At 40.1% G+C, this 21,267-nt stretch overlaps 1 pseudogene; it reads right to left on the reverse strand.

Moving 5' to 3' along the window:
* Positions 1 to 19,246: 19,246 nt before the first annotated feature.
* Positions 19,247 to 20,341, reverse strand: LOC133251868 (olfactory receptor 7A10-like; annotated as a pseudogene).
* Between the last annotated feature and the right edge of the window lie 926 nt (positions 20,342 to 21,267).

The following is a 21,267-nucleotide window of genomic DNA, read 5'->3' on the forward strand; positions in this document are numbered from 1 at the left end:
TAAAATTTTAGTGTTCATGAGTCAGGTCATATCTAAATATAGCTGATTCACTCCAGACACTGCTAGAAGAGTCACCTTATAACTGTTGCAGGAAGGGGGACCCCTTCCAGGGCCCCTGAAACTGGACTATTGTCTAACACTCAGAAATGAATTGTCCAAGGAGATTTTATTGGGAAAGGGTGGCCAGGTGGAGAGTACTAGGGTAAGGGAACCTAGGAGAACTGCTGTGCCACTGGCTCTCTGGTTTTATGGTGATGGGATTAGTTTCTGGGTTGTCTTTAGACAATCATTCTCACTCAGAGTCCTTCTAGGTGATGCCCGCCTTATTCAGCCAAGATGGATGCTAGTGAGGATTCTGGGAGGTGGTCAGATATGTAGTGTCTCCTTTTGACCTTCCCCAAACTCTTCCGGTTCATGACAGCTTATTAGTTCCATGTTCCTTCCCAGGACCTCCTGTCTTAAAACAACTCATGCCAATGGTTACTGTGGTGCCTAGCCAGAGTGGGAGGTTTCCTAACATAACTATGAAGAAAGAAAAGTGTTATATATTGATAGAGAAATAGTGAAATTAAGCCAATTTAAATTTGTAAACTATTTCTCCCATAAAGGGTTAACATACATATATAAATGGAGTAAACATCATATATTGGTTGAAGAAAGGAGAAGAGTACAGATGCAACATCATGCATAAGCTTCAGAAACAAATGACAGCTGAATTAGATCTATGGGCAGCCCAGAAGAGGTTGGAAAAATCTCACCAAACAATCACTGGATTGGTAATGGAACTATCATAAAATAAGTGTTTTTAAGTTAGCTTCTTATGCAGTAAGAGCCAACCAATAAAAGCTAACAGAACTGAGGAATGTTAGATAAATTAAATAGACTTGTTTAGGCTTCAGGGGCAAAACAGAGCAGGCCTCTGACCTTGCTTCTAACCTGCCTGGACACTGACCTGAATATGGGTGACTGTGAATGACTGCTTACTGTGAGTGCCAAACTTGCAGCACCTTAGATGAGATGGGGGAGGAATCTTGAGACTGTTGAGCGCCTGGAGATGGTCTGGCCAACAGGCCCCAGGCTTAACCACTTTTCAAGTTTCACATGACAAAACCAACAGCATAAACATGAAATCAGAGGTGCAATTTGCTCACACACTAATGATGATATTAGTTTGAGTCCTGGGATTATATCTGGGAACCCCAAACTGCAATCTTTGAAGTCTCACCTATAGATAGGACACACTGCCTGGAAACCTTTTCGATGGGGACTCCAGATGAGCTGTGTCACGGGACTTCTCAGTGCTGTTTGAGTCTGGATGCATCCACTGCTGTTTCTACTTTTCTTTTAATGTTAATATATTAAAAGTAAGCTAGATAATTCTCTAATAAATATTGGTAATATTTACTTGGGTATAATGAGTGGCTTATTTTGTTAACAAATCCTTTGAACCTGAGACAAAAGTGAAAACTTCTGGAAAAACCGGGAAATTATAATAATTTGTTTTATATCATTCTAAGTATTTTTATTGATATTTGAAGATAACATTCATGGTTAAATACAGATAATTGTGTTTATGAGAGACTCTGTGGAAGTTCCCTCCAGGAAATCATAAGGAGTCAAAAGGACATGTGCCTCTCTGTACAAAATGCTGACCTGAGTCACATGTACAGACATAAATTGAAGCTCTCTAATGAGTCATTCTTTGATCATGAGGATAAATGGATATTACATATGATTATGTAGGTGCTCAGTCGTGTCTGACTCTTCATGACCCCATGGACTGTAGCCCACCAGCCTCCTCTGTTCACGGAATTCTCCAGGCAAGAATACAGGAGTGGGTTTCCATTTCCTCCTCCAGGTGAACTTCCCAAACCAGGGATCAACCCAGGTCTCCCACATTACAGGCAGATTCTTTACTGTCTGAGCCACCAGGGAGGCCCACTTCCTATTCATGGTTATTAAAAAATTGAAAAGAGGATATATTTTGTTTAAAGCAGTAGAAAGAGTCATTTCTATGCAGCACTGGAAGTTTGCAAACAGATACAAGTAGATACTTCAATTTAAAAAGTGTTAACAGTTTTTGTAAAGTGTAAACCAGCGAATCCTTCATCCTACTGAAATAAGATTTGTTCCCATTGACACCAAAACCCATACTTCAATGAACAGATATAGAAAATGAAAAATGATATATTTTGCTCAGAAATATAAAATGTAAATTAAAATTTTATCATTTTTAACATTTTCCCTGATTCAAAGGTAATACTAAGTGAATCTATTTGAATTTGGACCCTGGCTAGGCCCTCTAGTAACCATTTGCATGAGTTGTTGTACAACAGGTGACTCCTGTTGTAGACTGCACTTGGAGTCACATAGTTGATAATCATTGTCCCACTGACTAGGGTAGGCACTGTGAACACAAATGAATGAGAGAACATACTAAAGTGAAGAATAAAACTGAATAACCACCAATGTAAAAAAAAATAACTTAAGTACTCCATTTTTAAGAAGGGCAGTTAAGACAGTGATTAACATAGGGACGATGTACACAGAAGTGAAAACAGTGGTATAAGCTTTCCTCTATCACAAAACTTTATGTCTTGCCCCAGCTATTAGGTGTAGTGTTTTTCCATATGAATAATGTAACTTGTGACTATTCTTTCAGTAATACTAAATAAAAATTACTTGGAATAATGTCTGTCACTTGAGAAGAAGTTATTCTTTAGAAATATATGTTCAGTTCAGTTCACTCACTCAGTCATGTCCAACTATTTGCGACCCCATGAATCGCAGCATGGCAGGCCTCCCTGTCCATCACCAACTCCCGGAGTTCAATCAGACTCACGTCCATCGAGTCAGTGATGACATCCAGCCATCTCATTTACTGACATCCCCTTTTCCTCCTGCCCTCAATCCCTCCCAGCATCAGAGTCTTTACCAATGAGTCAACTCTTCGCATGAGGTGGCCAAAGTACTGGAGTTTCAGCTTTAGCATCATTCCTTCCAAAGAACACCCAGGGCTGATCTCCTTCAGAATGGACTAGTTGGATCTCCTTGCAGTCCAAGGGACTCTCAAGAGTCTTCTCCAACACCACAGTTCAAAAGCATCAATTCTTCAGCACTCAGCTTTCTGCACAGTCCAACTCTCACATCCATACATGAGCACTGGAAAAACCATAGCCTTGACTAGACAGACATTTGTTGGCAAAGTAATGTCTCTGCTTTTCAGTATGCTATCTCGGTTGGTCATAACTTTTCTTCTAAGGAGTAAGCGTCTTTTAATTTCATGGCTGCAATCACCATCTTCAGTGATTTTGGAGCCCCCCAAAAATAAAGTCTGACACTGTTTTCACTGTTTTCCCATCTATTTCCCATGAAGTGATGGGACCAAATGCCATGATCGTAGTTTTCTGAATGTTGAGCTTTAAGCCAACTTTTTCACTCTCCACTTTCACTTTCATCAAGAGGCTTTTTAGTTCCTCTTCACTTTCTACCATTAGGTGGTGTCATCTGCATATCTGAGGTTATTGATATTTCTGCTGGCAATCTTGATTCCAGCTTGTGCTTCTTCCAGCCCAGCGTTTCTCATGATGTACTCCGCATAGAAGTTAAATAGGCAGGGTGATAATATTCAGCCTTGATGTACTCCTTTTCCTATTTGGAACCAGTCTGTTGTTCCATGTCGAGTTCTAACTGTTGCTTCCTCACCTGCATATAGGTTTCTCAAAAGCCCCTAAAATAAATGGGAATTTTAAATATTGTGCATCAAGTCTGAGAAAAAAAAATGAGAAAGTAGGAAATGGCAAAGGGGAAATCTGCCTATAAATCAGGCAGAGAAGGAAACATAATGGGATTTACTTCAACAGTATATTGTATCTATATAATATATAGATATAGTACCCAAATTCTATCCTTCATCATTTCCTGAGGTTTCCCAGGTGGCACAGTGGTGAAAAAAAAAAAAAATCTGCCTGCCAGTGCAGGAGACACAAGAGACACAGGTTTGATCCCTTGGTCCAGAAGATCCCTGGGAGAAGGAAATGGCAACCCACTCCAGTATTCTTCTTGCCTGGAAATTTCCTTGGAAAGAGGAGCCTGGTGGGCTACAGTCCTTGAGGTCACAAAGAGTTGGACATGACTGAGAACTGAGCATAAAAATGGTACACACACACACACACACACACAAATATCATTTAATGCATATGTAAATATGTCTCCCTTTTAATATGATAATTTTGTGTTTTGTAATTAAAGAAACTTTAAAAATTGGTTAAAGAAACAGTGATAGAGGAAAATGGCCATAAAAGGCAAAAAAAAAGTATCTAGTGAGCTGAAGTAGACCCTCAGAGACCTGAAAAGGGAAAAGATTAATCAATTCTGGCAGCAGTCCAACTGCTAAATCCCCATAATGCCCAGAATTACAATTAAAGCAGAAAAAGTCAATGTATTCAAAAGAGAAAGGAATGATATCTCAGATTTAATGAGCTAAGGGAATAAACCCACAATTTGCAACAGTAAATACCATGTACAATAGTAGGATATTTTTAAAAGATAAAATGGTAAACATCTTTGTAAATTTTTAAAAATCATTGACAATTACTAATTTATTTTTATTGAAGTATAGTTGAATTACACTACCATTTTTGTTTTAGGTATTCAGCACAATAATTCATACACACACACACACAAGTGTGTTTGTGTGTGTATATATATATATATATATATATATATATATATATGTATGTATATGTATATATATTCCTTCAAATTCTCTTCCCTTATAGGTTATTACAGAACCCAGAGATGTGGGTTTGATCCCTGGGTTGAGAAGATCCCCCTGGAGAAGAAAATGGCAACCCACTCCAGTATTCTTGCCTGGAGAGGAGCTTGGGGGACTAAAGTCCAAAAGGTCGCAGAGAGTCATACATGACTGAAGTGACAGCACAGCACACAATAGTGATTTTGATTATCTTTTCATATGCCTTTTAGACATCTGTGTCTTTTGAGAAATATGTAGATCTTCTGCTAATTTTTAATTGGAATTTTTTTTAATATATATTGAGCTGCATGAGATGTTTGATATATTCAGGAAATTAACTCTTACTGGTCACATCTTTAGGAAAAAATTTTTGTTTGCTTTGCTTATGGTTTCCTTCACTGTGCAAAAGCATTTAAACTTAATTAAGTACCATTTCTTTATTTTTATTTTCATTTCTATTACTCTAGGACAGAGATCCAAAAAGATACTGCTGTGATTAAGTGAAAGTCCTGCCTATGTTTTCGTCTAAGAGCTTATAATATCTGATCTTATATTTAGGTTTTTAATCCACTTTAAGTTTATTTTCTGTATGCTGTTAGAGAGAATGTTCTAATTTCATTCTTGTTCATGAAGCTGTTCAGTTTTCCCAGCATCACTTATTGAAGAGACTATGCTTATGGTTTAGTTTTTCTTCCTTTGTCATAGATTGGTTGATCTTAGGTAAGTGGGCTTAATTCTGAGAGCTTTCTATTCTGTTGCATTGATGAGCACTTATATTTTTGTCCCGATACCATACTGTTTTGGTACTTTAGCTTTGAAGTATAGTCTGAAGTCAGGAAGTCTGATTCCTACTGTTCCATTTTTCTTTTGAAAGATTCCTTTTATTTGGGGGGGGGGGTTATTTATTTATTTATTTTTGTGCGTGTGTTTATAAGAATCTGTCTGCTGATGCAGGAGACTTGAGTTTGATCCCTGAGTTGAGAAGATCCCCTGGAGAAGGAAATGGCAGCCAACTCCAGTGTTCTTGCCTGCGAAATTCCATAGAAAGAGGAGCCTGGTGGGATACAACCCATGGGGTCACAGAGTTGGAGACATGACAGCCATTAAACAACAACATATATGGACATAGCAACAGTGACCTTAAATTAAGAATATTCACATTTAAAAGCTCATTTACTTTCTGTAAATGGGTAACTTAGTTATAAACATGGAGTAAGATGAGTATAAATATGTTTGAGGGAAAAGGGCACGAGAGTCACAGGCAGATTCGTGGATGAGCCTTAGAAACACAATGTAGAGACTCACAACTGAATATAGATTCATCAGGTGCCAGGCAGGGCTCGGTACCACTCCCCACCTGACTGCCCCATTCAATAATAAAGACATGATGATAAATCATTTTATTTTAGATTGGCTTGTTATGCTGCAATAACTGAGGAAATTGTTGATTAAATAACCAGAACAAACATAATTGACATCAGTGAATATACTCTGCTCCTCTTTGTTTTTGTTTTTTTCAGTCACTAAGTCATGTCTAACTCTTTGCTACCCTATGAACTGGAGCATGCCCGGCTTCCCTATCCTTCACTATCTCCCTGAGTTTGCTCAGACTCATGTCCATTGAGGATTGACCTTTTCTAGTCCTGTGGCCACTGCTTTGTCTTCCAGATTTGCTGACATATTGAATGTAACACCTTGATGGTATCATCCTTTAAGAGGTCAATCCTCATTCCAATTCTCAAAATGGGTAATACTAAATAATATACTAACCATCAAACAACTTCACTCATCTCGCATGCTAGTAAGGTCATGCTTAAAATCTTTCATGATAGGCTTTGGCATTATGTGAAGCAAGAACTTCCAGATGGCCAAGCTGGATTTACACAAGGAAGAGGAACTGGAGATCAAATTTCCAACATTCACTGGATCAGAGAGAAAGATAGGGAATTCCAAAAAAAACACCTACCTATGTTTCATTAATTATGTCTTTGACCATGTGGATCATAATAAAGTGTGGAAAGCTCTCAAAGAGATGGGAATACCAGGCCATCTTACCTGTCTCCTGAAAAACCTGTATGTGGGTCAAGAAGCAATAGTTAGAACCCTGAATAGAAAAACTGTTTGGTTCAAGATTGAGAAAGGAGTACAACAGAGCTGTCTGCTGTCACCTTGTTTGTTTAACCTATACACTGAGTACATCATGAGAAAAGTTGGGCTAGATGAGTTACAAACTGAAATCAAGACAGGTGGGAGAAACATCAACAATCTCAGATATGTGGATGATACCACTCTAATGGCAGAAAGTGAAGAGGAAATAAAGAGCCTCTTGATGAGGGTGAAAGAGCTGGCTTAAAACTAAATATTAAAAAAAAAAAAAAACTAAGATCGTGACATCTGGTCCCATTACTTCATGGCAAATGGCAGGGGCGGGGGGGGGGGGGTGGGGCGGAGTGGAAGTGATGACAGATTTCCTCTTCTTAGGCTCTAAAATCACTGTTGATGGTGACTGAAGCCATGAAATCAGAAGACATTTGCTTCTTGGCAAGAAAGCTTTGACAAATCTAGACAGTGTGCTAAAAGCAAAGACATTAATTACTCTGCCAACAAATGTCCATTGATAGTCAAGGCTATGTTCTTCCCAGTGGTCATGTATGGTTGTGAAAGTTGGACTGTAAAGAAGGTTGAGTGCTGAAGAATTGATGCCTTCAAACAGTGGTGCTGGTGAAGACTCCTGAGAGACCCTTGGACAGCAAGGAGATCAGATCAGTCAATCTTAAGGGAAATCAACCCTGAATATTCATTGGAAGGACTGATGCTGAAGTTGAAACTGCAGTATTTTGTTCATCTGATGTGAACAGCCGACTCAATGGAAAAATCCCTGATGCTGGGAAAGATTGAGGGCAGAAGGAGAAGAGGATGTCAGAGGATGGGATGGCTAGATGGCATCACCAATGCAATGGACATGAACTTGGGCAAACTTTGGAAGATGATGAAGGACAGAGAGGCCTCACGTGCTGCAGCACATGGGGTTGCAAAGAGTTTTGCAAAGAGTCAGACACTACTGGGTGACTGAAAAAGAGTAACAATGTGTGCATTGAATCAGTGATGCAATCCAACCATCTCATCCTCTGTTGCCCCCTTATTCTTTTGCCTTCAACCTTTCCAAGCATCAGATACTTTTCCAATGAGTTGGCTCTTTACATCAGATGGCCAAAGTATTGGAGCTTCAGCACCAGTCTTTCCAATGAATATTCAGGGTTGATTTCCTTCAGGATTGACTGGTTTGACCTCCTTGCTGCCCAAGGGACTCTCAAGAGTCTTCTCCAGCCCCACAGTTCAAAAGCATCAATTCAGTGCTCAGCCTTCTTTATGGTCCAAATCTCACATCCATACATAACTACTGGAAAAACCACAGCTATGACTATATTGATCTTAATTTTGACATTTATTCTTATATTTGAAGATAACCCTTCTGATTGTAGCATTATTTATCTTTTTGTCAGGTAACAGTATTAAAGGATGACTTCACAGATATCCTTTCCAGCTACCCAGGAGAGCTTTTCAGGACATGTATGTTGGTGCAGAAACATTGCTGCACCAAGGTTAGCATGCTGGTGCTTACCTTGAATACCATGAACAGGTAGATTCAAGTTGTCTTATGAGTAATTTATGATAATGAAGTTGAAGAAATGCCTTTGTACTGAATATATAGGGGATATATAAGAGTTATAGTTTATCTGCTTCCCCCTTAGTGTTTATGATGAAATTTAGAAAAAAATTGAGTTATTTTATTTAGAGCAATGGGAAGAGTCATATTTATAAGAATCATTGGAAGTTTTCAAAAGGAAGCAATGAAATAATTCAATGAAAATATTAAAATATGTCATCCAATATGTGTGCATGCTATTTGCTTCCAGTCGTGTTTGATTCCTTGGGACCCTGTGGACTGTAGCCCACTAGGCTCCCCTCTCTGTGGAATTCACCAGGCAAGAAAGTAGTCATTTCCTTCTCCATGGGATTTTCCTGACCCAGGGATCAAACCTGGGTCTCCTGTATTGCAGGCAGTTTCTTACCTTCTGAGTCACCAGGAAAGCCCAGGATGCGTGGTATGGGGGGAAAAAATCAACCTTTTGGGCAAAGCAGTGTATATAGACACACAGGTTCACCTTTGAACAAAAAGAGGGCTGGGTTCCAACCTACTGCATAGGCAAAAATCCTCCTATAAACTCATCTTTCTGTATCACTGATTCAACCAAATTAAAAAAAAAATAATACAAATTATCTTAGTTCTTAAATGTATTTTTTTTAATGAATAATGCAACTCATCACTTCAGGGAAAGAGGAGAAATTAATTAGGATGCCATATTTAATTTGAGAAGTAATTATTCTTAATAAACCTATGGTACCCCATCAAAGAAATGGAATTTCCAGACATTTTTGATTCAAAGGTAGGAAAATTAAAGACCTATATATAGAAAACTATAAAACACTGGTAAAAGATATCAAAGAGGACACTAATAAATGGAGAAATATACCGTGTTCATAGATCAGAAGAATCAATATAGTGAAAATGAGTATACTACCCAAAGCAATCTATAGATTCAATGCAATCCCTATCAAGATAAAAATACCAACAGTATTTTACACAGAGTTAGAACAAATAATTTCACAATTTGTATGGAAATACAAAAAAACTCAAAAAGCCAAATCAATCTTGAGAAAGAAGAATGGAAATGGAGGAATCAACCTGCCTGACTTCAGGCTCTACTACAAAGCCGAAGTCATCAAGACACTATGGTACTGGCACAAAGACAGAAATATAGATCAACGGAATGAAATAGAAAGCCCAGAGATAAATCCACGCACCTATGGACACCTTATCTTTGACAAAGGAGGCAAGAATATATAATGGAGAGAAAACAATCTCTTTAACAAGTGGTGCTGGGAAAACTGATCAACCACTTGTAAAAGAATGAAACTAGAACACTTTCTAAACCATACACAAAAATAAACTCAAAATGGATTAAAGATTTAAACATAAGACCAGAAACTATAAAACCCTTAGAGAAGAACTTGGGCAAAACACTCTCCGACATACATCACAGCAGGATCCTCTATGACCCACCTCCCAGAATACTGGAAATTAAAGCAAAAATAAACAAATGGGACCTAGTTAAAATTAAAAGCTTCTGCACAACAAAGGAAACTATAAGCAAGGTGAAAAGACAGCTTTCAGAATGGGAGAAAATAATAGCAAATGAAGCAACTGACAAACAACTAATCTCAAAGATACACAAACAACTTCTGCAGCTCAATTCCAGGAAAAAAATGGCCCAATCAAAAAACGGTCCAAAGAACTAAACAGACATTTCTCCAAAAAAGACATATAGATGGCTAACAAACACATGAAAGATGCAAAACACCACTCATTATCAGAGAAAGGCAAATCAAAACCACAATGAGGTACCATTTCACGCCAGTCAGAATGGCTGATATCCAAAAGTCTACAAGCAATAAATGCTGGACAGGGTGTGGAGAAAAGGGAACCCTCTTACACTGTCAGTGGGAATGCAAACTAGCACAGACACTAGGGAGAACAATGTGGAGATTCCTTAATAAACTGGAAATATAACTGCCTTATGACCCAGCATTACCACTGCTGGGCATACACACCAAGGAAACCAGAATTGAAGGAGACACGTGTACCCCAATATTCATCGCACTGCTGTTTATAATAGCCAGGACATGAAAGCAACCTAGATGTCCATCAGCAGATGAATGGATAAGAAAGCTGTGGTGCATATACACAATGGAGTATTCAGTTCAGTTCTGTTCAGTCACTCAGTCGTGTCTGACTCTTTGCGACCCCATGAATCGCAGCACACCAGGCCTCCCCGTCCATCACCAACTCCTGGAGTTCACTCAGACTCACATCCATTGAATCAGTGATGCCATCCAGTCATCTCATCCTCTGTTGGCCCCTTCTCATCCTGCCCCCAATTCCTCCCAGCATCAGAGTCTTTTCCAATGAGTCAACTCTTCGCATGAGGTGGCCAAAGTACTGGAGTTTCAGCTTTAGCATCATTCCTTCCAAAGAAATCCCAGGGCTGATCTCCTTCACAATGGACTTGTTGGATCTCCTTGCAGTCCAAGGGACTCTCAAGAGTCTTCTCCAACACCACAGTTCAAAAGCATCAATTAATCGGCGCTCAGCCTTCACAATCCAACTCTCACATCCATACATGACCACAGGAAAAACCATAGCCTTGACTAGACGGACCTTTGTTGGCAAAGTAATGTCTCTGCTTTTCAATATGCTGTCTAGGCTGGTCATAACTTTCCTTCCAAGGACTAAGCATCTTTTATTTTCATGGCTGCAATCACCATCTGCAGTGATTTTGGAGCCCCAAAAATAAAGTCTGACACTGTTTCCACTGTTTCCCCATCTATTTCGCATGAAGTGATGGGACCGGATGCCATGATCGTAGTTTTCTGAATGTTGAGCTTTAAGCCAACTTTTTCTCTCTCCTCTTTCACTTTCATCAAGAGGCTTTTTAGTTCCTCTTCCCTTTCTGCAATAAGAGTGGTGTCATCTGCATATCTGAGGTTATTGATATTTTTCCCGGCAATCTTCATTCCAGCTTGTGTTTCTTCCAGTCCAGAGTTTCTCATGATGTACTCTGCACATAAGTTAAATAAGCAGGGTGACAATATACAGCCTTGAAGTACTTCTTTTCCCATTTGGAACCAGTATGTTGTTCCATGTCCAGTTCTATCAGTTACTTCCTGAACTGCATACAGATTTCTCAAGATGCAGGTCAGGTGGTCTGGTATTCCCATCTCTTTCAGAATTTTCCACAGTTTATTGTGATCCACGCAGTCAAAGGCTTTGGCATAGTCAATAACACAGAAATAGATATTTTTCTGGAACGCTCTTGCTTTTTCGATGATCCAGCAGATGTTGGCAATTTGATTTCTGGTTCCTCTGCCTTTTCGAAAACCAGCTTGAACATCAGGAATTTCACGGTTCACATATTGCTGAAGCCTGGCTTGGAGAATTTTGAGCATTACTTTACTAGCATGTGAGATGAGTGCAATTGTGCAGTAGTTTGAGCATTTTTTGGCATTGCCTTTCTTTGGGATTGGCATGAAAACTGACCTTTTCCAGTCCTGTGGCCACTGCTGAGTTTTCCAAATTTGCTGGCATATTGAGTGCAGCACTTTCACAGCATCATTTTTCAGGATTTGAAATAGCTCCACTGGAATTCCATCACCTCCACTAGCTTTGTTTGTAGTGATGCTTTCTAAGGCCCACTTGACTTCACATTCCAGGATGTCTGGCTCTAGGTGAGTGATCATACCATCGTGATTATCTAGGTCTTGAAGATATTTTTTGTACAGTAATTCTGTGTGTTCTTGCCTCCTATTCTTAATATCTTCTGCTTCTGTTAGGTCCATATCATTTCTGTCCCTTATCAAGCCCAACTTTGCATGACATGTTCCCTTGGTACCTCTAATTTTCTTGAAGAGATCTCTAGTCTTTCCCATTCTGTTGTTGTCCTCTATTTCTTTGCATTGATCACTGAAGAAGGCTTTCTTATCTCTTCTTGCTATTCTTTGGAACTCTGCATTCAGATGCTTATATCGTTCCTTTTCTCTTTGCTTTTCACTTCTCTTCTTTTCACAGCTATGTGTAAGGCCTCCCCAGACAGCCATTTTGCTTTTTTGCATTTCTTTTCCACGGGGATGTCTTGATCCCTGTCTCCTGTACAATGTCATGAACCTCAGTCCATAGTTCATCAGGCACCCTATCTATCAGATCTAGGCCCTTAAATCTATTTCTTTCTTCCACTGTATAATCATAAGGGATTTGATTTGGGTCATTCCTGAATGGTTTAGTGATTTTCCCTACTTTCTTCAATTTAAGTCTGAATTTGGTAATAAGGAGTTCATGATCTGAGCCACAGTCAGCTCCTGGTCTTGTTTTTGTTGACTGTATAGAGCTTCTCCATCTTTGGCTGCAAGGAATATAATCAATCTGACTTTGGTGTTGACCATCTGGTGATGTCCCTGTGAGAGTCTTCTCTTGTGTTGTTAGAAGAGGGTGTTTGTTATGACCAGTTCATTTTCTTGGCAAAACTTTATTAGTCTTTGCCCTGCTTCATTTCGTATTCCAAGGCCAAATTTGCCTGTTACTCCAGGTGTTTCTTGACTTTCTACTTTTGCATTCCAGTCCCCTATAATGAAAAGAACATCTTTTGGGGGTGTTAGTTCTAAAAGGTCTTGTAGGTCTTCATAGGACCGTTGAACTTCAGCTTCTTCAGCATTACTGGTTGGGGCATAGATTTGGATTACTGTGATATTGAATGGCTTGCCTTGCACACGAACAGAGATCATTCTGTCGTTTTTGAGATTGCATCCAAGTACTGCATTTCCCACTCTTTTATTGACCATGATGGCTACTCCATTTCTTCTGAGGGATTCCTTCCCGCAGTAGTAGATATAATGGTCATCCGTGTTAAATTCACCCATTCCAGTCCATCTGAGTTTGCTGATTCCTAGAATGTCAATGTTCACTCTTGCCATCTCCTGTTTGACCACTTCCAATTTTCCTTGATTCATGGACCTGACATTCCAGATTCCTATGCAATATTGCTCTTTACAGCATCAGACCTTGCTTCTATCACCAGTCACGTCCACAGCTGGGTATTCTTTTTGCTTTGGCTCCATCCCTTCATTCTTTCTGGAGTTATTTCTCCACTGATCTCCAGTAGCATATTGGGCACCTACTGACCTGGGGAGTTTCTCTTTTAGTATCCTATCATTTTGCCTTTTTATACTGTTCATGGGGTTCTCAAGGCAAGAATACTGAAGTGGTTTTCCATTCCCTTCTCCAGTGGACCACATTCTGTCAGACCTCTCCACTGTGACCTGTCCGTCTTGGGTGGCCCCACATGGCATGGCTTAGTTTCATTGAGTTCGACAAGACTGTGGTCCTAGTGTGATTAGATTGACTACTTTTCTGTGAGCATGGTTTCAGTGTGTCTGCCCTCTGATGCCCTCTTGCAAGACCTACCATCTTATTTGGGTTTCTCTTACCTTGGGCATAGGGTATCTCTTCATGGCTGCTCCAGCAAAGCGCAGCCACTGCTCCATACCTTGGATGAGGGATATCTCCTCACCGCTGCCCTTCCTGACCTTCCTGACCTAGGGATAGCTCCTCTAGGCCCTCCTATACCCATGCAGCCACCACTCCTTAGACATGGGGTAGCTCCTCCCGGCTGCCGCCCCTGGTCTTGGGCGTGGGGGCGTGTTGTAGCTCCTCCCAGCCGCCACCCCTGACCTCAGACTCAGGGTAGCTCCTTTCGGCCTCTGCCCCTGACCTCGGACTTGGGTAGCTCTTCTCGGCCGTTCCTGTGCCATTGCAGCCTGGCACTCTAGGCCACTACCCCTGACCTCGGATGTGGGGTCCTCTTGGCCACTGCCCTTTGAGCATGGGGTCCTCCCAGCTTCTGCCCCTGACCTCGGACGTGGGGTAGCTCCTCTTGGCCATGCTTAGTGCACCAGTCGCAACTGCCCATGCTTAGTGCACTGGTCGCAGCTGTACTCCCTTAAGACTGGATTCAGTTCAGGTCAGTCACTCAGTCGTGTATAACTCTTTGCAACCCCATGAATTGCAGCATGCCAGGCCTCCCTGTCCATCACCAACTGTCCATCACTCAGACTCAAGTCCATCGAGTCAGTGATGCCATCCAGCCATCTCATCCTCTGTCGTCCCCTTCTCCTCTTGCCCCCAATCCCTCCCAGCATCAGAGTCTTTTCCAATGAGTCAACTCTTCGAATGAGGTGGCCAAAGTACTGGAGTTTCAGCTTTAGCACCATTCCTTCCAAAGAAATCCCAGGGCTGATCTCCTTCAGAATGGACTGGTTGGATCTCCTTGCAGTCCAAGGGACTCTCAAGAGTCTTCTCCAACACCACAGTTCAAAAGCATCAATTCTTTGGCACTCAGCTTTCTTCACAGTCCAACTCTCACATCCATACATGACCACAGGAAAAACCATAGCCTTGACTAGGTGGACCTTTGTTGGCAAAGTAACGTCTGTGCTTTTGAATATGCTATCTAGGTTGGACATAACTTTCCTTCCAAGGAGTAAGCGTCTTTTAATTTCGTGGCTGCAGTCACCAGAGCCTAGAAAAATAAAGTCTGACACTGTTTCCACTGTTTCGCCATCTATTTCCCATGAAGTGATGGGACCGGATGCCATGATCCTCGTTTTCTGAATGTTGAGCTTTAAGCCAACTTTTTCACTCTCCACTTTCACTTTCATCAAGAGGCTTTTTAGTTCCTCTTCACTTTCTGCCATAAGGGTGGTGTCATCTGCATATCTGAGGTTATTGTTATTTCTCCCAGCAATCTTGATTCCAGCTTGTGTTTCTTCCAGTCCAGAGTTTCTCATGATGTACTCTGCATATACGTTAAATAAACAGGGTGACAATACACAGCCTTGATGTTCACCTTTTCCTATTTGGAACCAGTCTGTTGTTCCATGTCCAGTTCTAACTATTGCTTCCTGACCTGCATGCGTACAGATGTCTCAAGAGGCAGGTCAGGTGATCTGGTATTCCCATGTCTTTCAGAATTTCCCACAGTTTATTTTGATCCACACAGTCACACTGTAGGTTTAAGTCTCCATTTTCAAGGACAGTTATGGCAGTGATTTTCAGAAGAATGTGGTACACATAATGAAAAGCTGTAGTCTTAGATATCCTCTATTATAAGATCATACCAAACACCTTGGCTAATAATAAAAGTAGTTTTCCCACATTCAGATCAGATCAGATCATTCGCTCAGTCTTGTCTGACTCTTTGCGACCCCATGAATCGCAGCATGCCAGGCCTCCCTATCCATCACCAACTCCCAGGGTTCACTCAGACTCATGTCCATCGAGTCAGTGATGCCATCCAGCCATCTCATCCTCTGTCGTCCCCTTCTCCTTCTGCTCCCAATCCCTCCCAGCATCAGAGTCTTTTCCAATGAGTCAACTCTTTGCATGAGGTGGCCAAAATACTGGAGTTTCAGCTTTAGCATCATTCCTTCCAAAGTAATCCCAGGGCTGATGCCCTTCAGAATGGACTGGTTAGATCTCCTTGCAGTCCAATGGACTCTCAAGAGTCTTCTCCAACACCACAGTTTAAAAGCACCAATTCTTCGGTGCTCAGCCTTCTTCACAGTCTAACTCTCACATCCATACATGACCACAGGAATTCCCACATTAGTCCTATTTTTTACTACAGTCTTTCAGTAGCACAAGAAAAAAAAATATTTGGTTTGATATATGTCATCTGAGTAGAAATTATTCTTAAGAAATCCATGCTGCCCTACTAAATAAATAGGCATTAGAGATATTTTAAATCAAGTTTGGGAAAGCTTTGAGAAAGTAGAAAATGAACAAAGGGAAAAATTATTTATAAATCAGACAGAGAAGGAAACAGAAATCTGAGTTACTTCAATGGTATAAAGAAGTTGAATCATTTTGATATTTAGCAAAACTAATACAATATTGTAAAGTTTAAAAATAAAATAAAATTTTTTAAAAAAGAAATGAAAATTCAGGAAATAGAGACAGAACAATTCTATGTATACACTCCAATCAAATAATATTAAATTCTGGCTCAAATGCTTTGCAGTTTGCTAAAAATGAGGACTTCTTTAACCCTATGACAATTAGTCCTTCTATTACTGCCATCCCAAAGAATATTTTCAAGGCTTTCTTTATATCTTCATACCTTAGGCTAAGAGGAAATGGTTCAGCACAGATGTAACCACAGTGAACATCACTGAAGCTGTTGCATTTGACTGTGAGCTATGGATACCAGCAGAGCAAAGGTATAGTCTAGACTGTTATAGTAAATAAGGAGAAGACTGAGAGGTGAGACACAGAAATGGGTGCATACTTGTGCAATGTCACTTCAGTCATGTCTGGTTCCTTGCAACCCTATGGATTGTAGCCTACCAGGCTTCTCTGTTCATGGGATTCTCTAGGCAAGAATACTGGAGTAGGTTGCCATTTCCTTCTCTAGGGTATCTTCCTGACTGAGGGATATCTTAAGTCTCCAGCATTGGCAGGCAGGTTCTTTACCACTAGCACCACCTGAGGGAACTATCTTAGAGTATGAGCAAAGGATCATAAGTGATCACCACCCATGAATACAGCTTCAAAATATATCCCTATGTCATTAAGAAAGGCTTTATAATTGGTAAGTTGGACCACCTGTTATAGTCCACCTGTTGTTTATTCCCTATTCTGGGAAAGATCTCAGCTATTATTTCTTTAAATAGCATCTTTCTCTCGCACTCTCTTTTTCTTCTAAGATAATATACTTGTTACTTATTCTAAAGGAGTCTTATAATACTTGTAGATTCTCTTCATTAAAAAAAAAAAGAAAGAAAGAAAAGCAGTTCTCTTAATCCTAAATCATTCTACCTTTGAGGTCACTATTTCTCTTCGCCATATGATCTGCTCAACTTTTAGTGCTTTCTAATACATCTTTCAACTCATTTATAGATTTATTCAACTCCAGTATGTCTGTTTGGTTATGTTTAAGACTTTTCATCTCTTTGAAAATTGTTTCTTATTTTCATTTATTTTTTAAATTTATGAGTGTAAGTGCATTTGTGAGTGTTCCTATAGCTTCCTGAGTTTCTTCATGACACTATTTGAGTTTTCCACTGCCTTGATCACAATCTTCTATGGTGTTAAGATTGTTTTCTGGAAAATTGTCTTTTTTTGTGTGTGTGATTCTGTGTTACTGTGGTTTTTTATAGTGCCCAGTGGGTAGCTCCTCTGGCAGTGCACTTGAAATAACAAACACCTTTTTCACTTAGGTAAAGGTCTGTTCACTCTGATTCTAACAATTCAACAAACTGGTAACAGGAGGCCTTTCTGTGTTTTTCAGTTAGGTGACACAGTAACACAAGTCTTTTGTTTCTTTTACCTGAGTTGCATCTGAGTTGCATTTACTGAAGTAGGAAATGCAACCCCACTTCAATGTTCTTTCCTATAAAATTCCATGGACAGAAAAGCCTGGAGGGCTGCAGTCCAGGGGGAGGTCATGTATGGATGTGAGAGTTGGACTGTGAAGAAGGCTGAGCGCCAAGGAATTGATGCTTTTGAACTGTGGTGCTGGAGAAGACTCTTGAGAGTCCCTTGGACTGCAAGGAGATCCAACCAGTCCATTCTCAAGGAGATTAGCCCTGGGATTTCTTTGGAAGGAATGATGCTAAAGCTGAAACTCCAGTACTTTGGCCACCTCGTGCGAAGAGTTGACTCGTTGGAAAAGACTCTGATGTTAGGAGGGATTGGGGGCAAGAGGAGAAGGGGACGACAGAGGATGAGATGGCTTGATGGCATCACTGACTCGATGGACTTGAGTCTGAGTGAACTCCGGGAGTTGGTGTTGGACAGGGAGGCCTGGCATGCTGCGATTCATGGGGTCGCAAAGAGTCGGACATGACTGAGCGACTGATCTGATCTGATCTGATACAAACTCATTTGTTAATAAGCATTATATTAAAGCATCTACTACAAAAATGAGTTATTATGCAACAATAGCTAACTAATCAAAAATAAAAGTGAACAGAACTGAAGACAATTATATTAATTGGTTTCTCAACTATGCACTTATTCTGATATTTAAAGGTAGCATTCATGATTACTCTGTCTTTAAATTTTATTTCAGATAACTATATTAAAAATTGGTACATTAAGTTTCCTCTCCAGATAAGCAGGAAAAGATGAAAAGTGTGCTTGTTTGCACTAAACATGTAACCTTGAATCACATGACTGGATAGGCATTTCAGTCCTCCAGTGAGCCATCCTTTGGTCATGTATATATTTTGATATACAAAGTTCACTCTGAACAACACTGTGGTGAAGGGCACTGATCTTCTGTGCAGTAAAAAAATCTAAATATAATTTTTCAGTCAGCTCTCTATATCCACAGTTCCATATCTGAATGTTCAACATAATCTATTAAAAGTTATTTAAAATACCTTAGTTGTCAACTTTACTTTAAACAAATATGAGTAATGAAACTAATAACTATCATTTAGAATAATAAGAGAACAATTACTTGTAATGACATATGTCATTTGAGAATAAATTATTCTTAAGAAACTCAGTCCTCTCATGAAGTACATGAGTATTTCCAAATATTGCTGATCCAAATGTAGGAAAATTTTGAAGTAGGGATAAGTACAAATAAAAAGCCTATATATCAGGTTGAGGAGAAAGCTTAATAATACAATTATGTAAAGTTTAAAAATAAAATAAAATTAGAAAAAAAAAGAAAGCTTAATAAATCAATACATGGAATTATTTTAATGAAAATTCCAGGGAACAATGAAAAGAAGCAAATTTGATTTTGCAATGATCAAAGAATCACAGTTTCTGATTCTGAGCCTTTGAGTCATGCCATCAAGGCCACTTCATTTCCCCCAGCAGAGTTGGCCTTTTCTACCTAATATTTCAAAAAATCTCTTCAGAGCCCCCTTTATGTCTTTATTCCTTAGACTGTAGATAAAGGGGTTCAGCATAGGTGTGACCACTGTGTACATCACTGAAGCTGCTGCACCTGATCTTGAACTGTGGGGAGCAGCAGGGTTAAGGTGCACTCCTAGGACAGAACAATAAAATAAAAAGACAACTGAGAGGTGAGATGCACAGTTGGAAAATGCTTTATACTTTCCCTCAGCTGATGAGATTCCACATATGCAAGAAACTATTTTAGAGTAAGAGTAAAGTATCCCAGCAAAAGGACCACCACCCAGCAAGGTAGCTGCAAAATACAATACCATGTCATTAAGAAAGGTGTCAGAACAGGCAAGTTGTAAGACTTGATTGAGTTCACAGAAAAAGTGGGGTATTTTGAAGTCTGAACAGAAGGACAATCACAACACCATTAACTTCTGTAACAAGGAGTACATGACACCCACGAACCAAGATATCAGAACCAGGAGACCACAGAGTCGGGGGTTCATGATGACCATGTAGTGCAACGGGTGACAGATGGCCACAAACCGGTCATAGGCCATCATATCCAGGAGAAAGTCATCTAAACTTGCAAAGAGAATGTAAAAGTACATCTGGATGATGCAACCTTCAAAGGTGATCAATTTGTTCTGTGTCTGGATGTTCCACAGCATCTTTGGGACAGTGGTGGAAGTGAAGCCGATGTCTACAAAGGACAGGTTGGAGAGGAAGAAGTACATGGGGGTGTGGAGGTGGGAGTCTGAGATGGTGGCCAGGATGACAAGCAGGTTTCCAAACACAGTGATCAGGTACATGGACAGAAAAAGTCCAAATATGAGGGGCTGCAGCTCAGGTGCCTCTGAAAATTCCATGAGAAGAAATTCTGAAACTTCTGAAATATTTTGTGGTTCCATGCCATGTAGGTAACTACCAAGATATAGAACAATAACTTATTAACTTTTACATAAGCAAGCATTAGCAACCTAGCACGCATGCATGTTCAGTCACTTCCGTCATGTCCGTCTTTGCGATTCCATGAACTGTGGCCTGCAAGGCTCCCCTGTCCATGGGATTCTCCAGGCAAAAATATTGGAGTGGATTGTCATTTCCTTCTCCAGGGGATCTTCCCCTATGCAGGGATCGAAACTGTGTCTTTTATGTCTTCTTCATTGGCAGGCAAGTTGTTTACCATTAGCACCAACCCAACATAAATGCTATTACTTACATTTCACAGTCAAGACATTAACTTCAATAGGTATCAGTAGGGGGTGAGGAAAAGTCCTTTCTCATTTTTCTTATATGGCATACTTTCTTTGTTATTCATGTTCTTTAAGCTTTAATCTCTCCTTTGTAGGTTCAGTCGGCACACTACTTCTGGTTCTGTTCTTTTACCAGCATTCAAAGCCCTCCCTAGACCATACTCTATAAATCATGTATATGCCATGATTATTCATCCTTTTACACTGAATAACTTTCTTCTTATGATTTTCTCACTTGTCATACATATATTTATTTTACTATACTCAGTTCAGATTAGTCGCGTCCGACTCTTTGTGACCCCATGGACTGCAGCATGCCAGGCCTCCCTGTCCATCACCATCTCCCAGAATACACTCAAACTCATGTCCATTGAGTTGGTGATGCCATCCAACCATCTCATCCTCTTCTGTCGCCTTCTCCTCCTGCCTTCAATCTTCCTGGCATCAGGGTCTTTTCAAATGAATCAGTTCTTCACATCAGGTAACCAAAGTACTGGAGTTTCAGCTTCAGCATCAGTCCTTCCAATGAATATTAAGGACTGATTTTCTTTAGGATGGACTGGTTGGATCTCCTTGCCATCCAAGGGACTCTCAAGGGTCTTCTCCTACAGTATAGTTCAAAAGCATCAATTCTTTGATGCTCAGCTTTCTTTATAGTCCAACTCTCACATCCATACATGATGACTGGAAAAACCATAGCTTTGACTAGACAGACCTTT

The sequence above is a fragment of the Bos javanicus genome, chromosome 7 (genome assembly GCF_032452875.1).
Source record: "Bos javanicus breed banteng chromosome 7, ARS-OSU_banteng_1.0, whole genome shotgun sequence".
NCBI lineage: Eukaryota > Metazoa > Chordata > Mammalia > Artiodactyla > Bovidae > Bos > Bos javanicus.